The sequence below is a fragment of the Cryptotermes secundus genome, unplaced genomic scaffold (assembly GCF_002891405.2).
Source record: "Cryptotermes secundus unplaced genomic scaffold, Csec_1.0 scaffold26, whole genome shotgun sequence".
Classification (NCBI taxonomy): Eukaryota; Metazoa; Arthropoda; class Insecta; order Blattodea; family Kalotermitidae; genus Cryptotermes; species Cryptotermes secundus.
The window spans coordinates 4151289-4172894 of NW_019743656.1; the positions used below are offsets into that span (position 1 = coordinate 4151289).

Below are 21606 nucleotides of genomic sequence, written 5' to 3' on the forward strand. Positions count from 1 at the left end.
GTGTGAGTGTGTGTGTGTATAACGGTGAACTGTAAAGTGTGGAAGTAGCGATAACGCTATAATTAATTGCAGTTAAGATTTAAGTTTATAAGTGCAATAAATCCAATCATGCAATCCAACACCCGTCTATAAGGCACGCAACCGCAACACGTGACAGTATGAGTAATAAACTGTAAAAGAAGACCAAGGTTCATCATGGAGTGTAGCACTCACAAATTATTATTGTTGTTGTTATTATTATTATTATTATTATATTTTTTTTGTAATTTCTGTATTTCTATGTACTCCTGCCAACTTTGTTATTGGCCTCTGTACTGTTAAGTTTGCACGTATTTTTTTATTGCTAGTGGGGTGGGACTAAGTCCCTTGTACTGCGGCCACTTCTGGCCTACTGTACCAGCCCCAGATGATAGGTGAGGGTGATTGTGGAGCAATTGGTGGAATGAAGATTGGCAGGGGAAACTGAAGTACTCGGAGAAAACCTGCCCCAGCGCCACTTTGTCCACCACAAATCCCACTTGACCAGACCCGGGATCGAACCCGGGCCGCCACGGTGGGAAGCCAGCGACTAACCGCTTGAGCTTTGGCGCGGCCCAAGTTTGCACGTAAATAAACACGAATTGAATTCAATTATTAAGATGCTCTGCAAGATACGAAGTGCAATTATATCTGTGCTTAATTAATTAACCACCATTCCTGAAGACGTATGGGGGAGTGAAGATATAGCTATACAGTACTTAACTCTTGCAACAGATGGAGACGAGTGGTCAGCTTCACGCCCCTCCCGATTTGCTCCTTGAGAAAGAGCACCCAGTGCCAGGAGGTTCGGTGGACTCAACAGGCGATCTGAACATTTTGGAGAAAAGACAAACCACATAACCCTGCCGGGAATCGAGTCCCGTTTACTCAATCATATAGCCCGTAGCATAGTCGGTATACCGACTGAGCCATCACGGCTCCTGAAAGGTAGGAGCGACATTGTATGTACATTTATCAGGGTCAGATGGCACGTCTACGTTTCCGTGAAAGGTGCTGTGTCACGGGATCAGTTCAAGTTGTACGAGATTAAGATACAACACAGGGCGTCGTATTTCTTCTGAGTACGTAACGAAGTGCCTCTCCTCGGTAATGCAATTGCCAATAATAGTTACAAGAACATCCACTCGGAGAGCTGCCTCTGTACTTACGTCGATACGTGGCACGGTGTACGTACGGATCGCACCGCTCGCACGCCCGTTCGCCATGTTTATGTTTTTGCTATTCCACGAGGAGAAAATTCTGACATTAAGGGAAGAACGTAGACTGTAGATATAACAGGGTGCTGTGGAGAATATTTGGACCGAAGAGGGATGAAACAATAGGGGGTAGAAACGACAGTAACAGATCAATATTCGATTCGTTAGGAAATCAAGAGCAGACTGAATTCGGGTAATGCTTGCTACCGTTCAGTTCAGACCTTTTTGTCTTCTCGTCTGCTGTCTAAAAACGTAAAAATTAAAATATAAAAAAATCTAATTTTGCCTGTAGTTTTGTATTAGTATCAAACTTGGTGTTCGGCATTGTGACAAAGGTATTGGAGAGAAGTGTGCTGAGGAGAATATTTAAACAAAGAAGGATGAAATAACATGCTGAAGAAAACTGCGTAAAGAGAGGAGCTTCGTAACTTTTACCCTTCGACAAGCGCAATTAGAATGATCAAGTCAAGAAGGATGAAGCAGAAGGACATGTAGCAGGCACGGGAAAGATGAAGAATGCATATATGGTTTTCATCGGAAAGCCAGAAGGAAAGAGGCCACTAAAAGGATCTTGACGGAGATGGGTGAAAAATATTAGGACGGATCTTACAGAAATAGAATGTGATGATATGGATTGAATGAATCTGGCTCAGGATAGTGGCCAATGGCAGGCTCTTGTGAACATTGTAATGAACCTTCGGGTTCCATAAAATGTTGGGAAATTTTTTAGTGGCTGAGCGATTGGCGGCTTGGCAAAATGGACTCGGCTTAATGGAGTTAGTTTGTTAGTTAGTAAATGGGAGCACGTCTTCTCTGGGCAGCAAGCAAGTTGCTTCATGCTTCTGACTCGTATTCAGGAGACAGCCGGTTCAAATCTTGGACCAGCGAAGAAATTTATCTAGGGCGGAAACGTTTTGGGTTTCTATTCAAATGGCGGTGCATTTCAGCTGAGACAGCGACTGTCCTGACTGAAAGTCTTCGTGCTCCTACCACTCCCTCCTTGCGAATACCCGAACAAAATCGATCAATTTCGCATCCTTTCCGATTCGTCGTTGATCACTCATCGTACAATATTATATTTAAGCATCCTGTTGCACTCCATACGATAAATGATATGATACAAATTCCGTCCCAAGTGCAAACAATATATTATGTGTCCTTGATCTTGTTCACCTACACTACATGTTTCGGCCTCACACGGCCATCATCAGGTGTATAACACTCACGTCGCTGTCACACTGCACTCAGCCCAAAATTTAACATTTAAAACGCTTTCCTTGTTATTATCAACATCTACTTCGTTGATATCTGTCTGGATGTAGATTATTTTACACACGTTAATTTTGACGTACCTGTAGTAGCACTATAAAATTTTTTAGTTTTAATTTTAAAATCCTTTAAATTTTTTTNGATTTTAAAATTAAAACTAAAAAAATTTTATAGTGCTACTACAGGTACGTCAAAATTAACGCGTGTAAAATAATCTACATCCAGACAGATATCAACGAAGTAGATGTTGATAATAACAAGGAAAGCGTTTTAAATGTTAAATTTTGGGCTGAGTGCAGTGTGACAGCGACGTGAGTGTTATACACCTGATGATGGCCGTGTGAGGCCGAAACATGTAGTGTAGGTGAACAAGATCAAGGACACATACTATATTGTTTGCACTCATCGTACTATTCAACTATACATACCACACAGTCTTAGCTACTGACAGCCTCGATAAATAAATCGTACTGTCACATGTATAAGTGACTACAGACGAGGTTAAGATTGGTAACTGGATTTATTGGCTACTTACAGATCGTAACTACAAGTAATGTAACTATATCTCTAATTCACATATTACAATTCACTACAGCACGCACTAAGTTTTCTAAGTCTGCTGTATCTTCAACGGTTGTCGCCTGGCAAAGGCTTCTAACGCTTCCTCAACTTCCTTGTTCACGTACTTACTAGCTGGCGAATATCTCAAACTAAGCTCTAGTCATGTCTTGCTTATAGCACCTTGGCACGGACCGTACAGGAAAAACTCTTCGAACAGTTCTTCCATTGTTGCGTCACGTAGCTGTCTCATGGACCGCGCAGTGAACACCGCTTCAGGTAGTCCATTTGTGCGTGTTAGGAATCTGCTGCCTAGCAACAGTAACAGTCGTTACTTATGAACGGGTATACGCGCTATAATCCCTAAACAAACAAGTTTCCACAGAGTGACACCGATTACACTGATACTTTTCGAGATTTTTCTCTGTTCCTGCCTTAAAATTTCGGGACATACCGCGATTATACCAAGGCTGATTCCTTTCACTGTATTTTTATGCCATTATTCGCTTTTAATAATTTATTCGAAGCTATACAGTCGGAGTTATTGTATTGTATTGGAGAGGTTGGGTTTCCCCATGCACTTAGACCAACTGTTGGTCCATTGTGCGTCCCCCCATGATATTCTACCAGTATCTATTCCCTACCGGTACTGGTTCGTGCCATCAGTCCCGACTCAGCCAGCGAGTTCGGCCTCTACTGGCTCAGCGGAATCTCGATGCTTCCCCCATCTACCAGAGGCGTTAGAGACTGCTGTTGAGCGGGAAATGTCCTGAATTTGGCTCAGTGGTCCCCTTGGGACATGAGGTTCTTTTACGTGCCGTAAAGCTACGACACGGGACCCACGGCTTAAAGTCCCTCCCGGAGGACTTATTCCCTGAATTTTTCCGCCCTTAAAAATTCCACGACCTCCGCCGGGTTTGAACCCGCGTACCTTGAGTCATGTGGGAACTTTACCCCTAGACTACGGAGGCCGCTACAGTCGGAGTTAACTGAGATAACTGTGAATCCAACTACAAATAAAGAAATAAGTTCATGTGGGCGTAATGGTGGACGGATCTTTAGACTGATATTGATATTGATCATGCTGAAATTTGAATCCTTGGAATTCCACCTCCATCGCCTTCATGGTGTGGTTACGTAAAAAGGGAAAATTGTAAGAAGAGAACATGCTCCTTAGCATCTGAGGCAGCGCCTTCAGGAATTCAACTCATAGGTTCCCGCACTTAATTCAGAAACACAACATCAAGGCGTATGTGGCAATGGAGGTAAAGAGCCACACGACATTTAACTCGTTGCTGTCTCGAGGTCAGTGCTCAGCTTCAAGCCCTGGCCACCTTAACCCGGCGGAAAGTGTCTCCCTTACTCACTGGAGTGAAGGCAGGGTGGGCCCAGAACCGACCTGGACGCTGTACAAAAGCGAACATCTCTTGTCACTAAACGAAGCGAAACCCATTTCTCGGCGGTAAAGCCAGTTTAGTCACTACTACGCGTGAGCCTAGTCACGCTGGAAGAGCAAATTTTCAAGAGAGAGAAATTTCCGAGAATTGGGCACACATGAGAGACGTTAATAAGAGATTTACAGAACACATGCCACATATCCCACGCCGACTCTCGAAAGTGAGTTTATCTGCCAACAATACAGGCGTAGGTTAGAAAAACACTTACACAGCAGCCGGGGTGAACAGCTGAGACGCCTTGTGCTTTGCGTACAGCGTTGCAACATCACTTGGTATCTTATATTCCACATCGTTTGTGTTACAGATGTTGCCAAGTGATTTTATTGGACAATCTATATAGGAGGGTGAAGAACATGTTCTGATGTATAACGCAGTGTAATCTCGTAGTTTATAGATGTTTCGCAGGCATATGTTCTTTCCATCTTCAGAATTGAAGAGTAAGCTAACGAACCAGCAAGAATGGATCAGCAATAAAGCAATTAATAGGCGCACCCTTACTCTATCAAGACGAGAATATCATTAGTCCTTTGTTCAAGAACTTCACAATTTGATGTGATCTGATTTTATAGACAAAAATATTTAATTGTACAAAACTGTTTTTAGATCGATTTCACACTCCAAAAACAATCATGATTTTGGTGATCGCAGAAGTATCGCACCAAAATTTCAACACTCTTTATGCTAGAACAATGCAGAGTGTACCATTTAAAACGAACCCTAACGATAACAAGGATATAAGTCACATCAATATCGTGGTCTTATTCTGTACGCCATTATCAGGGTACTCACTGATAAACGCTTTTTGAAAAACAGAAGGCGGTTTCGATGAGAGGTGATGTTCGAAATTGAGCACATGTTATGTTCTTAAATACACCGTGGTAGAGTCTGCAGAACTTCTGCGCCAGCTCCACAGCAGCCCCTAGCAACACTGGTGACATCTTACTTTCTTTTCGTGGCGTATTATGTAATTGCGTGTTAAATGGCACACCCTGTATAAAACTATTTCTTGTTACAGGTGATATGTAAATCATCTACTAATTATGCTCACGTCTTCCAGTATTTACTGCTATGTTACAATAATTAAATTTAATTAATTCTAATAAATTTCCACCCGGGCGACTTCACTTCATTTCCAGAAACCCAACAGGCTTTCAGAATCGCGATCGCTGAGGGAGCTCGCAGATAAAGGAATGCATTTTATACCGCTGTTGCATAATTCACGACTTCTACCAGAGCAAAGCTCCACTCGTAGAGCAATAAAAGAGACTATGCACCGTCAAACTTGTCTATAAAGTGTACGGGGCTTAACAAAACTGTAACACTTTCTGCACAAGCTTTTAGCTTCAGCGTTACATCGGCTACTTCTGTGACCCTTCTTCATTTCTACTTTATTACTCAATGTCGATCTTCATTTCTTAAAGCTCATCAGCGCTACGAACATGGGTACGTCATACCACGTACAGGCAAACTCACGCAAGAAAAGTCGTATGTAAATATGACTGAATACTACAGTGACTTAGGAATACCGCAAACATTAAAAACTTAATCTAGTAAATGTCTTAGAGCAGGATATAGCGTAGTTGCTTGAGGCACTATGATACAAGCCGGAAGGTAGCGGGTTCAGTTCCCGTTGAGATCATTAGATTCTTCAATTGGTCTAATCCTTCAGGCCGCACTATGGCCCTGGTTTCAACTCAGACTATAACAGAAATGAGTACCAGGAATCTTCCTGGGGTAAATGGAGACCAGCGCGTTAGACTGACAACCTTACTGCCATCTGTAAACCGACTGTTTACAAAATGTGGAAGCCTCCACGTCTCCACGGTCTGTTACATGCATAGCTTTATCCTTATCAAGTATCTCTCTAATGATAACGTAAAGGTCTACGTCACCAACTGGCGATGACGCATTTTCGTTCCTATAGTGGACGGAGTATAAGACAGAGATGACCGGAAGAATGGAAGTGACTCCTTAAGAAGCTGACAGGTGCTTAGATACTTAATTGAGTGTTTACGTGTGGAGGGGTGGTTATTTTACGACTCTTTCAATATCATTGATCATATAACGTATAATGAGGGGATAGTTGTTGAGCAATGAACTAAAAGATTTCTTGAAGGAGTTGGCTTCGTCTAGTCGAGGTACTATTATGGAATTTCTCTGCAAGGACTGAGGGAAACCAAGAGAAACGTCAGAACAGCACCGTCCGAGATTCGAACCGATTACTTCCCAAGTTCAATTCTACAGCTTTAATGCCACAACAGTCTCTTCGGTGCCATCTCTTAAACAATTCCCAACATTTCATGGAGCCTGAAAGTTCATTACCTTATGCAAAAGAGTTCACCACTAGTCCATATTTCCTATCCTACCATCTATTCCTAGGTCTTCCGTGTGGTCTCTTTCCTTCAGGTTTCCCGAAAGAGAATCTGTACGCATTTCCCTTCCGTGTAGTGAGTGCCTTGTTATTTACAGGCCACATGACTTACACAAAAAATGTGGCACATTGTCATGTTTCCGCCATGAATCACAGATTTNTGTTTCTGAATCCATTTATAATATTATATAAAAAAGATAATTATGAATTACACAAAAAGAACTGATAAATANGATCATTTATCATATAATATAAAAAAGATAATTATGAATTACACAAAAAGAACTGATAAATAATAATAGATTACCTGAATTGTTCTAAGTTCATTATCTCAGTCACCTATTAAAATACAGTGGTTATTATATCTACCATCTGCTTTATCATTCAACAACTAGACTCTGTTCTTTTTTCCGTAAAAAACTTTAACCGCTCTAGTTTCCTAATAAATATTAGAATCGAAGAAGGTTTTAACCTGAATTCAGATCACTCACCAATATTTCTGACAATTAGCGATAAATTCATAATGAAAGATCAACACCCAGCACTAACTAACAAACACAAAGACTGGGACTATTTTAACTACCTACTAGAAAGTAATATTAATCTATCAGTACCGCTTAAAACTGCCACTAAACTAGAAGAAGAACTGATTGCTTTTACGACTGCCATTCAGGAAGCTGCATGCAACAGTACACATGTTATCTAAACAAAAACTAAAAGGTCTTAACTTCCCGAAAGGAATCAAAAACCTAACAGCCGAAAAACGCAAACTCAGAAGGAAATGGCAACACTCAAGAAATCCACATGATAAAACCTTTCTCAATAGAACCAGCCAACATTTATCCAAGGAAATAAAAAATATCAAACAATTTTCAATTAACAAGTTCTTCGCAGAACTCACTCCAGTTCGTAGCACTGAGTACTCACTCTGGAAAGCTACAAAATATTTAAAAAGACCAATATCTCAAGTACCACCCATAAACGGATGGAAAATCGGCTCGTAACAATTTTGAGAAAGCAAATATATTTCCACAATATCTTGAAAAAAGATTCCATCCAAAACCTGGACCGGATACATTACCAGTTCTCAACTCGAATGGTTATCTGGACAAGATTCCACTGGTTACTCCTAAAGAAGTTGCCGAAGAAATAAGAACTAATCTCAACCCGAAGAAAGCACCTGGATTTGATCTTATCACAGGTGAAATTCTCAAGAACATTAAAAGAAGAGCCTTGGTCAAATTGACCACGTTAATCAATGCTTCTATTCGACTAAATCATGTCCCAAATGCATGGAAAACTGCTGAAGTAATCATGATCCCGAAACCTGGCAAGAATCTAAGTGAAGTGAAATCATATCGACCAATTTCATTACTGCCGATCATGTCTAAGCTATCTGAGAAACTGAGGCTTAATTGTCTTAAACCCATCACTGAAGAGAAACACCTAGTGCCAATGCATCAGTTTGTCTTTAGAAAATATCATTCGACAATTGACCAGGTGCATCGTATCACTGACGTCATTGAAAAAACGCTTGAAAACAAAGGAGTGTGCTCTGCTGGCTTTCTTGACATTGCACAAGCTTTTGATAGAGTGTGGCATAAAGGCCTACTTCACAAATTGAGATCGATTCTACCTGATCATTTCTATCAACTCCTAAAATCTTATTTAACCAATCGGTATTTCCGCGTCAAACACGAAGACTTGTACTCGGAACTGAAGGCTGGTGTCCCACGGGGAAGTGTACTGGGGCCAGTCCTATGTATTAATGATGTGCCCACTACATCGAACAGTACTACAGCCACGTTTGCAGATGATACAGCAGTCATGGCAGTAGGAGAGACTGTTGAAAGCTCAACTCAAGGCTGGTGTCCCACAGGGAAATGTATTGGGGCCAGTCCTATATCTACTTTATATTAATGATGTGCCAACTACATCGAACTGTACGATAGCCACGTTTGCAGATGATACAGCAGTCATGGCAGTAGGAGAGACTGTTGAAAGTTCAACTAGAAATCTACAATTAGCTGTAAATAAAGTCGCCCTCTGGACAAAAAAAATGGCGAATTAAACTCAACTAACCCAAATCAGTACATATTGACTTTATAAACAAGAGGACTGCACAACAATCAATCTTCATCAGTGGCACTCAAGTTCCATACGCCAACAAAGCGAAATATCTTGGAATAACTTTAGACGCCAAGTTACGGTGGAAAGAGCATATTAAGAAAAAACGTTATGAGCTCAACAATAAGTTCAGAAAAATGTATTGGTTGCTTGGACGCAATTCTGAGCTAGCAATCCACAATAAACTTACATTATAGAAACAAACTCTACGTCCAGTTTGGAGTTACGGTATCCAGCTCTGGGGCTGCGCCAGTGAATCCAATATTCAAGTGATTCAACGCTATCAGAACAAAGTGCTAAAGTGTATTGTCACCGCACGTAAGAGTGACCTTCATCATGACCTTGGGATCGAGACGGTTACAGATATTATCGCTAAGTCCTCCACCTCTCATGAAGAGAGACTTCCAATCCATGTCAACACTGAAGTGTCCAGACTTCTCAACGTGAACAATATTATTAGACTACTCAAATGGATGAAACTGTTCGAACTATTTAAATGTTAAAGCACTAAGTAATTCAGTGGAAGTGACTTAGTTTTAATTTACGTAGTATATTTTTTTCCTTGGCACTACAGCCGCAGTGAGCCTAGGCCTAACTCCATGAACTTCTCTGTTCACACGTAGTATATTAGGTTTTGAAAAAATTTAATCGTTAGTTATCCAACTAGTTTTAATTGTAATTAAATTCTAGGTTACCCAGTCTTTAATTAATTAATAACAAAATGAAAAGTTTTCTAACACAGATGTATTGTTTTTCCTGTGAGGTACGAATCGAATTCTTAAGCATTGCATGAATTTTAGGGTTGGAAATGTAAAGCTACTTGATTCTGACAGCACAGAGCGCCGTGAATAGGCGACAACTTCTCTGACACCTTTGTTTGGCGTGTGATCTAAACACCGGGCTTCAGGCGTTATTCATAGTTTGTGTGATGGGGCGGAAACTTCTTGTCTTCCTTGAGAAATAAATTATGGACGATATCTGAAAGCAGCGGTGTAAATCATACTAATCATATGGGAATAAATAATAAATTAAGGAGAATAAAAAAGAGAGAAAGAAGCATACAAAAGCAATGAAAGAACACGGAAAGAGATGGAATGGAAGACACGACGACTAAGAAAACTAAGAAGAATGTTCCTACCGGAAATCATAAACCCTGCTACCGTTCCATTTATACAGGGTGTGCCATTTACAACGCAACCAACGTACAACAATATATTGTAGCTTGTAGAGCCGTTACTATGTAACGATCACGATATAAGCAAATATACCAGAGACGTTTCTAGGCAATGGCTCGGTAAGCACGTTCCCTTAACTAGGAAGCAGATTCTTAATAATGCAAAAGTTGGACTACAGGAATGTAAGATCTGTATTTTCTGCTTGGTGTGTGCCAAAGGTTTAGAAGCGAAACGAGGGTTTCAGCTTAGTCATTTGTCAGATTAAAGGGAGCCGGAGTTCACACAGGCTTGAGCCAGGAAGCAGAGAAATAGCCACTGTTAGAAACCGTTACCAGGCAACCGTTACTAAAGACACCGTGGGCTGGAAAAGAGCGTGATATTTTAAGGTGTGGAAATAGCAATAGTTTTAGAGTTGTAAGATTTGAGGCTTTCATGGCGGTGACTATGAAGAAAGCAGTCTTCTGGGATTTGGCACCGTGTATATGTGGTGTTAACCGACGTTTCGGAGGAACGTATCGCCTCCATCTTCAGNTCAGTTTTAGAGTTATTTGTAGTTACGACCTGTAAGTGGTCAACAAATCAAATATCCAATCCAAAACCCCGTGGATATTCACACATAACACTTGACAATATGTAAGCTACTGTCTTATTCAGCACTAAAATACTGGGTACGCACTGATGAATTCATTACGAAAGTCTGTAAACGTTTTGATTCAAAGTAATGTTACAGACTGAACGTACGTTCTGCAAGTCAATACGCCCTGCTCGCACCGGCAGAATATCTGAGCAACGGGCGACAGCAGCAGCCTAGCAACCAAGCTGACACTGGTTCGAATGGTTCGAGGGAAGTTGTGAGAATCCATTACATGGGGAACATAATGTGTACCACAGTAAATGATTCTTATTTTATTTGCGATTTAAATGTTACATCCTGTAAAATATAGTCAAATTTATCCATTACTATAAGTTAATTTTATTTTTATGGATAAGTTATTACTTACGTACAGGTTCTGTTTATTTTACGTTCGTCGGGTGTAACTTTAGGTTTTCGTAAGGGTTTCATATTGTTTACAATTCTATCAAATAATTGGGCTAATGAAAAGTTCGTGATATTTTTCTATACACCATTCATGCCGGTCACGGTAGCTGAGCGGTCTAAGGCGTGTAGTGTGTTCACTCGTTCGGAAGCCGGGATCGTGAGTTCGAATCCCACAAAAGGCATAGAAGTTTAGTGTGTTTATGCATTTATTCTGTTTGTGTTGTCCTGTGTTTAGTTTGAGGCCTTGCGACGAGCTAATCACCCGTCCAAGGAGTCTTACCCTCTGTAAAAATGATCAATGAAACTGAGAAATCAGCCCTGCGCTCCAAAGTAGAGCGAGAGGAAGGCAGAAAAGAAGAACACCGTTCATAGACCGCAAATTAAATGCAGCTAACATTGCTACCACGTCACGAGTTTCCGCATCTGCTCTGTTATTGTTATTATTGCCTGCAGGAAATCTAGGAACTATAGAATTAGCGGTGGCCACCAATTGCATAAGCTTTGTATCAGAATTCACGAAAATAGGTTAAATAGCTCAAAAATTAAAATGGACTGAACGTCATAGCATGCTCATTCCATATGTCTATCTAACTCAAAGAAGCTGAATCCGTCTTGCGAAGTCACAGTCGCTGAACAACTAAAAAGTTTCCTCTATTTTATGGAATCAGAAGGTTCACTGCTGTGTTCACAAAATCCCTCTGCTGGTCCCTATCCTGAGCCAGATGAATCCAGTCTATACCACCAAATTCTATCTTTCTAAGATCTATTTTGATATTATCTTCCTATCTACGTCGATGTCTTCCTAGTGTTCTCTTTCCTTCTGGCTTTCGCATTGAAATCCTCTATGATTTCCTCCTCTCCCTCGTGAGTGCTACGTGCCCTGCCCATCTCATCCTCCTTGTCGTGGTCATTCTAATGACGCCTGGCGAAGAGTACAGCTTACGAGGCTCCTATGTACGCGTTTGTCCCGTGCGTCTACTGTTCTCGTTACGGAAGTAAACGAGGCTAAGGGGAGTTCCAAAGACAAAAAAAGGAGAAGAGAAATTAAGGTAGAAAAATATAAAACAATGAAAGAACGAGAGAGGAAGGTGAGAAACTGCTAAGGAAATCGAACTAACATACAAACAGGTGAGCCCCAAGCATAAGCACGCTACAAAGAACTGAAAGTGAAAGTAAGCTAGAAAGAAATTGCTAAAGAAACGCGAAGGCGATGTGTCATCTATCATCAGGTTTGTCTTCGGCGTAAGAAGTTACATAGACAATTAAAACTGTTACATATCACAACGCATCAATCATCCAGAAGGTGACAACAGTCAGTGACGTCACGGTAGCGATAAAATGCTAATCAGCTGGCTACACACTTGCTGCGTGCCCCGCGACATGAGCACAGGTGTCCATGTCTACAGCACGGATAATCCTGCACTGTATGTGTGTCTCTGCCTTGTGCTCCTTCACAGTTCTCTGTTCCATCTTCTTCTCTGTTATCAACTTCTGTCTTCTGCTCCATCTTCTCTTCCCTCTCCTCCATATCATCTCTTCTCTCCTCTTAGCTCGCTTCACTTACTCTGCTGTTCTTACACTTTTCCTTCTTCTTATTTCTCCATCTCCTCTTCTTCCTATTCTCTTCCTCTTCTTCTACTATTTCTCGTTCTTCTTTCTCCATCTCTTTCTTCTCCTATTCCTCCTTCTACCGCTTCTCTTCTCATCCACATCTGCTCCTCCCTCCCTTGCGGTTTAGTGACGTAGATTCAATTTAACATCATGAAATTCGAGGTCATGACGGCGGTGGGTGTGACTATCACGGTTTCCTGGGAGATGACGCAGTGTAGTTTAGTATTTAGACAGGTAACAATGAGTTGATGAAATCTACTGCCTTCTGAGAGTCAAATCAATTCTACCTTGAAGGTGGAGGCAACAGGTTCTTGCGCCTCATCGGTACCTATGTACACTATACGGAGTCACGTCCATGAAACCCGTAATGCTGCATTTACTTGGCGACATTAAAACTAGTGACAAATGAATAGCTGAAGTGATTAGCTGGTAAGTCTAATAAAATCAGAGTTAGTGCAATATCAGCATTTTGGGGCTTTCACGACAAGGCGCAGCGCCTGTGAAGCATGCTTAGTCGATACCTCCGGAACAACTCGATATTCGCTGGTCGATACGTATGCAACAACTCGATATTCGCTGGTCGGTACGTATGGAACAACTGGATAGTCGCTGCTCGATTTTCATTATATTTAAAACAGGAGAATTATATTAAAAATTATCAAGCATTTTTAATTTTTATCTATATCGCCTAAGTTTAACCATCAATTCAAATGATGACCTCCAAAAATATTTCCCCGTATCTCGCTAATTATTTTCCAGAGAAAAAAATTGTTTCAAACAAATGTTACAGAGCAAAATTGAACACACATTTTGTATCCAGCACACTTCCGCCGTAAAGCTTACACTTATCAAGACAATTACACGAATGAGACGTTTGAATATAAATATCTTCCAACTTTCACGTCCAACAATGACACAAACAAGCAGCAAAAGGAAGCCATATTGACCTTGGGCTGCGTTAAAATAGGATTTTGGCACTTTATTACAATAAGAATTTGAGGCATATACATTAGGTATGCAGGATTTGAGATCCTCACAGCGGTGGTTATGAAGAGTACTATCTTCTGGTATATACCGTCGTGTGGTTCGTTCGAAGTCAACCGACGTTTCGGAGGAACACATCACCTCCCTCTTCAGGAGCGAAAAATGAGCCAATCAAGAAATAAGCATGTGCTTGTCATCTGCAAAGATGGCCTTTTGTTCAGCACATTCTTCAACTTTGAAGATGGAAGTAATATGTTCCTCCGAAATGTCGGTTGACTTTCGATGGGCTATACAGCATTACATCCCGGAAGATAAACTACCCCTGTAACAGGCCGTGAAGGCCCATAGGGCTATGAGACGTCGAGGCCCCCATATTTTGTAACCAATCGGCTGAGATGGCGGTAAATTTGTAAGCCTTACGCGCCGGCCGCGCTTTATGCCCAAGGAAAATTATTTAATTCATTCCTGGTACTCATTTCTATTAGAGGGTGAGTCGAGCCCAGGGCCATAGTACGCTGGAAAGATTAGTTCGATTGAAAAATCCAATGATCTTCTCGGGAATCTAACCCGCGACCTTCCGGTTTGTAGCATAGTGCCTCAACCAACTACGCTACAGCGTGTCCCCTTCCCGAAAAATAACACTTTTAATAATATATTAGGCAGTTTATAGGCTTATAAATTTGGTTTCAGTTCAGCTTGTGTCACGACAAGGAACACTGAAGACTTTATCACTGACTGCCCATCCATCGGGCGTATAGGCAATACTGACATCTCGCCAGTTCGAGTATCATGAAACAAAACGAACTGCCATTATTCAGGGTCAAATTGTGAAGGGCACGCGAGTATATATGTACGCACAGCTTTGTTTTCAAGAGAGCCATAGAGGATAAGTGGGTTCTGGTGCCCCATTCGGACCAACAGGAACGGTGAAATTTGTGTCAGGAAATAAATATTCCAACTCTCTTCACCCCCAGGGGACGGCGGTTCTTTTAAGTAGAGGTAAAGCTGTCCTTGCTGGTCATGGTAGCCGAGCGGTCTAAGGCATGTACTGTCTTCGCTCGTTTGGAAACCGGGATCGTGGTTTCGAATCCCACTCAGGGCATGGATGTTTAGTTTGTGTGTCTGGGTTTTTCTGTTTTTGTGTACAGGTAGAGGCCTTGCGACGAGCTGATCACCCGCCCAAGGAGTCCTACCGAATGTGTAAGATCTAGAAAAACCGAAATGAACGGAGAAGTTCATGAAGGTAGGCCTAGGCCCACTAGGGCTGTAGTGTCAATGAAAAAAAAGCTGTCCTTGTGCTGAAGTAATTACGCACTATACCATGAAGACGTATGGGGGAGCGGATATATAGATCCACATTTTCTTCACCTCGACACTAGCTGGAGGTGAGTGGTAAGCTTCACGTCATGACCGCTTTGCCCCCTTATGATAGGAGGCTGTGTGGACACCAAAGCCAGTCCGGACGACTTGAAGAAGAGAAAATTCTTAACCCTATCGGGACTCGAACTCCGACCCCTCGGTCGTCCAGACCGTAGCTAGTCGCTATACTGACTACATTATCCCAGCTCTGTTATTAACTTAAATATTCATAGGAAATAAACCTCCCTATATATCCACATCTTGAAGAAGAGTATCTCCGAAACGTCTGCAGTATTTCCCACATGCGTACGTTATAAACTTTATTGAGTCGAATTAACATCCACAGTTAACCAGAGTGAAAGCCTGAAATCAACAGAATTTGCTTTTCATCTAGTTTCGATATTTTGCCACCTTACGCGGTATTTAATCATGCGGCAAACAATTAAATGGCACATACATGTACATTTAAAATATTTGCTGTGATAATTAACGAACTTCTCACCCAAAGTAAACAGAAATGAAGTCTGAAAACTACTTCATTAATTTTATAATACCGGTATATAAATACAAGACCAATCATAAAGCCATATTGTACGAACTTCCCCTATTATTTGTTTAGTCGGCCGTTTTTCATGGCTACATGGACACAGTATGAAATTTAAACGCAACAAATTCTGACGTGAAATGTTCCTGTTTGATCATCTGATTGGAAAGTGAACGGGAGCTTTCCTATAACCGGCAGATGGTTTCCATAGCAACAGTCAATGAAAAAAAGAGCTCGGATAATATTCACAAAGTGGAGGGAATGCTTACATGTTCCAAATCGAAAGGTAATGATGTTTTTTTTTTTATTTCTTGGGGTGAGGTGAGACTGAGTCCACTTGGTACGTCGGCCTTTGTTTGGCCTGTCGTACCAGCCCTAGATGATAAATGATGATGATGAGTGTGGAGCAGTCGGTGAAATGAGAATTGACAGAGGAAACCGAAGTACTTGGAGAAAACCTGACCCAATGCCACTTTTTCCACCATAAATTCCACATGTTCGAACACGAGACACCGCGGTGGGAAACCAGCGACTGACCGCCTGAGCTATGGCACGGCCTTAATGGTAAATAAGAATAAGATTCACACATTCACTCATGGAGCTGAGCCCTTCTTGAAAAGCCGCCAATTGTACAGCTACTCATGAACTTCCCAGAATTTTACGAAACCCGAAAGGTTCATTACCGCGTTCACCTGAGCCCTTCATTGGTCCCTATCCCCAGCCAGATCGACCCATTCCATACCATCCCATCTTATCTCTCTAAGATCCATTTTAATATTGTTCAACCACCTATGTCTTGGTCTTTCTAGAGGTCCCTTTCCTTAAAATAAGTATAGATGTTTAATATTGTTGTGGGTTACCTTGCGACACTGCCGGTAAGGAAAGAGAAAACCCTCCAATAAGTACGTCAATATATGAACGACGAATCGGTTAGAAAACTGTCGTATTCGAATCTAGGTACTACCCAGGCACTTGTCTGGAGTGAGTCAGTCAACATAGCTGGTGCCCCTGCCGAGATTCGAGCCGATCACCTTTCAAAGAAGAGAACAGTTAATATCCGTACCAACTATTTCTACTGACCAGGAACGGAAATCAACCCCACCTTTTCCTTTCGTGGTTCTGTTGGAACAGAAGCTATGACACTCTGTACTCAATTCAAACCCGAAGATGGAGGCAGTATTTATATGGACGGACACGGTGCAAAGATCCAAGATTTTAATAAACATTAACTGTAGGTTCATTTGCGGCAATAAGCTTCGGCTTTATGCTCTTGAGCTCATTGTATTCCCTGTTTATCGTAATATTACGACTCAGAAAATTCAGATGAGCTGCAATAGATGAGTCACTATAGTAAACAGACTACGGGATCGACGGCCGAGGAATCGGGGTTCGATTTCCGTCAGGGACAGAGGCGTCTCTTTTCCCATAGCGTCCAGACTGGCTCCGGAGCCCATCTACACGTACCTTCTTACACTGTGGGTTTTCGGGTTCTTTAACCTGGGGGGAGGTGGTAAAACGGCCGAGACATGAAGCTGTCCACTCACTTTCATCTGGTGTCTAGGTTAACAGTGATAGATCTATATCTCCAATTCCCTATGCGTCTTCATGCCTTTTTTCTTAATTCTTCGTAAGGATAACTTCAGCTTACCTTCTTTACTTCAGGCAACGCGTTTCCTTCTCGTGCCTGATTAGTGGTCACATGGATTTAACTGAATGCAAGTTTTATTCCAAATAGCTGTAAATCTGTTGACTATATAAACGCAAAGACCTGGATAATAAACCACGTTCTGCAAGATATGATTTGTTTACAAGCAATTCAGTTCCGATATCACAAATGGAAGCACAATGAATAAGGTTCAAGTTTCTGTGGCAATATTTACGGTTCCCTGCCAAAATGATTCTTCGCAATTCTTCTGTGGCCACGAGGAGCGCTGCTAACAAATATAAAAAGTTCGTAATGAAATTTGTCTGTGGCAATTAACTTTTAAAACAGAGAAGCTAGTGGTTCCCTTAACCCTGAATTAAGAAAATTACGTATTACTTCGGAAAAAACTACATATTGAGGGTTTCATGAACTGTACTCTTCAGCAAGTATAATTAGAATGATCAGGCAAAAGAGAATGAGATGGGCAGAGCATGCAGTACGAATTGGGGAGAATAGGAATGCATATAGAATACTGGTGGGAAAGCCACAAGGAAAGACCACTAAAAAGGCCCAGACGTAGGTGGGTGAATAATAATAAAATTGATCTTAGAGAAAAAGGATGGGTTGGTATTGACTGCATTGATCTGAACCTGGATAGAGACCAGTGGAGGGCTCTTGTGAACACGGAAATGAACCTTCGTGTTTCTTAAATTCCTGGGAAATTCTTGAGTAGCTGCACAATTGGTGACATCTCAGGAAGGCTTCAGCTCAATGAAGTCAGTGATTACTTCAGGAGTTGATTTATAAACGCTGTAGTTAAATGTTAACAGCAATATAATTGTTTATTGGCTAATTATAACAATCAAATAAATGCGACGTTTAAATACTGTGACATGGTAAGTAATAAAAAGAAACGAAGTTATTCCCCGTTCAAAATCAAGACATTTCAGTTGCATACAGCCAAACCTCTCAGCTTTATGGGAATCGACAACCATGAAATAAGGCATTTGTTACTTATAAATGAAGAGAAATGAAGATCTCAAAAGAACACCAGTTCTTCAATATCATGTTATGTACTTCTCATTAATTAGAAATAGCATCTTGATACCACTGTTAACAAAAATCATTATGTTAATGGCGCTCACGCATTCATATTCTTATGACCTTTTCTTTTCGAAAAAAAAATTTCCAGCTCCATACATCAGCCCAACAAAAGCCATTCAGAGCTTCGCAGAGCGAGACACGACGCAGAGGGTCGTGGATTGCTTTGGTTTTGTCAACACATCACGGAGGTTTGGGACGTGGAAATTTCACACATACGTACCCCACTGATATTCGAGACTTCTTCAAGCAAAAACCATGAGGGTCCAATCGTTAAAAATATTACTAAACACAGTCTTCAAACCATGCTTCTTCACGCGACACTTTATTGAATTAATGTGGAGAGAGATATATGTTGAAAATATTCGTCAGATGATGAAATGTGCTCAAGTAAAGATACCGGAAGTTTATATGGAACTATGGACGTTTATTATTGAATACAAAAGCAAAATTAGGACAGCTGTAGCATTGCAAGAAACTTTTGCAAGAAGATCACGGGAGGTTATGAGAATATAAGCAGAAATCCCCAGAGCAACGACTACTCCATGCCCTTTGAATGATAATAGATATGTATTGTGCAATAATATACACACAAATTCAATGTAATTACTGAAGCAGAGAGGGTCTATTCTGAAGGTTAGGGAGATTATATCTCAAAATATACACATACACCTCAAAAGCAATGACTGCACTAAAGATTCTTTGCAAGAATTTCATGGGTATTTACTCTGGAAGTGTTTACACATACATCCATGATTGTGCTTGGAATACATGGGGCTTAATGTGAAGGTTAGGGAAATTACACCTTAAAATACATACACACAAATTTAAAGCAATATTGCCACCAAGGATCCTTGCAAGAAGATTGTAGAACTATACACACAGAAACTTAGGGCTGTGCTTGCACTAGATGGGTCTAAGTCCAAAGGTCAGGGAGGTTATGCGTGAAAATATACACATCCAACTCTAGGGCAGTGTTCGAAATCGTGGGGGACATGAAAATCACACACAGACGTACCTCCTTGTACTACTGAAACGCTGAATGTGTTACAGGAATTTTACTAGAATGTCACCGAAGCTGAGACCATGAAAATGTAGAGTATCACTGAAGGCAGGTCCTGAAAGTATACATACAGTACTCATGTTAAATAGCTAAGTGAGTGCCCTATTTTTGCAAGACAAATCTCTGAAGTAGTTTTAAAAGTGTACACTTAGGGACTAAACGATAAACATATAATAATCTCTTAAAACTGGCCGTGCTTCACGTGCTTAATGAAGACATATATTACGATAATGTTATCAATAGAATTATATATTTCATTCCCCTAAGAAGTTCCTCAGTTTTCTGCAATATATTTTTGCTTCAGTTAGTGCACTTGCAGAAACAAAGACTTAGCTATCGACAATTAATAATTATTATTAACATAATAATTATTCTTATTTGTCATTAATAATATATTTTCTTTTTCATTAATACTAACAACTGATATAATAAACATTTTACTTACTATTAAAAATAGGTGTTAGTACTGAGTATTCTTGCTCATTAAATATAAATATTAACGTAATAGGTGCTTTTATTTTCTCTTAATATAACATATTAATAAAAAGTTTTTCTTAGATATTAATAATTAATCTCTTATTATTAAAGTCATGTTACGAAAACGGAAGAGTACGACATATATTTTATAATAATAATTTAAGACCTTGGCGCTTCATGGTGATAGTTTGATAAATTACAAACGCTTGCGTAGAGAGAACACAACGGTGATCACAGACGTGCCAATATATACCGTATTCAGCTTTACAGACGATTATCAGCTGGACACTCCTAAACTTCCATGGACGATTCTGAGGAAGTGTACAGATTGTTACAGCAATCCCGTAAATGGATTTCTTTCCACTAGATGACAGCAGCTGCCTATCTAACCTAACAGAAATGATAAACTGGCACTACGTGACCCTTTTAACATCAAGTGTCATACAGAAGTGTCTATGTGTGAGCGGTCCTTAGAGAATTGCATGCACACTAACCATGACATTCTGTATTTACACGAACGCGGTTATTTCATTTGCTGCTACGTCTCCCAGAAGAGCGTATATCATCATTCAGCTCTTCATCATCTAATTATTCTGCACACCGTCCACTCTCTGACGCACGTATAACATAAACATTTACCGAGAACACTGAGAAGGTGTTCAGAAGATTTCAGTTTCAAATCCCGGTCGGGACACAGATTATTCTGAAGATGTTCGTGTCTCTCCTCAGTTCCTCCAAGGGAATGCCGAGATAGGATGTTACACAAGGTCTATTATCGCAAGGGTTCAGTTGCAAAAAAAAAACGGTAAAGTAACTTTCACTCTGAATTTTGAAATGGAGAGTGGAGGAGAGTGGTGGTGAGTGAGTGAGTGAGAGTGAAAGCCAATTAAATCACTCTCCAGTATAGGGGGAGTGACCACTAGTAGTGAGACCCCTCTTCTTATCAAGGAGGAGGCCCAGTCTCAAAACACGTGAAAGTCTGAAAAGAACAAATTTATGGTCATGGGTTCCGAAGAGACCCGAAACCAAAAACGACTGTGCTGGCGAGGACCAATTGAGAAATACAAATGCCACCTGTTCGTTAACAAATTATTTAGATATTCGAAATGCGTTTGTGTTGTTGCTTAATAACTGTCACATCGTACCGGAAAGGAGCCTCATTACTGCAAGTGCCCCACTCGTCACTTGTTGCCAAGGAGACAAACCTCAAGACAAACACCAAAGCTGTTTTACCTCAAAACTGATACCAAAGAATTGTGGCGGCAATATTTAAGTTTGCAGTTCTGTTGGGAAATATCTTTTCGGTTTGATCTTAATCTGACAAATCATATTATAACGTAACAAATCTAATTAAAATATACAATTCCCTTCACAGATCTACGTGCTAGATCAATATTTCATATTTAAACTGAACACGGAGGAAGTCAGCTGAGGCGGTGAAGGTCCTCGCTCACATTTTGGGAAGTCCTTGATCCGAACCTTGACCAGAAAACGAGTGATACTGACTGAGGCGCTTCCTAAAGCAGGACAACACTGATGAATAGGCCTTGACCACTTCTATTCACATCCGTTAAGATTCATCATTGACTAA

At 40.7% G+C, this 21606-nt stretch overlaps 1 protein-coding gene across 7 annotated transcripts in view; it reads right to left on the bottom strand.

Annotated features, from left to right (window-relative positions):
* Positions 1-21606, bottom strand: part of LOC111874180 — an 801454-nt gene that overhangs the window by 317589 nt on the left and 462259 nt on the right. The window contains exon 2 of one of the 7 annotated variants that reach the window (XM_033755361.1): positions 19494-19593. The exons of the other annotated variants lie outside the window; for them this stretch is intronic. The gene's annotated coding sequence lies outside the window, so the exon portion shown is untranslated. The remainder of the gene's footprint in view (positions 1-19493; positions 19594-21606) is intronic. 7 annotated transcript variants of the gene reach the window in all.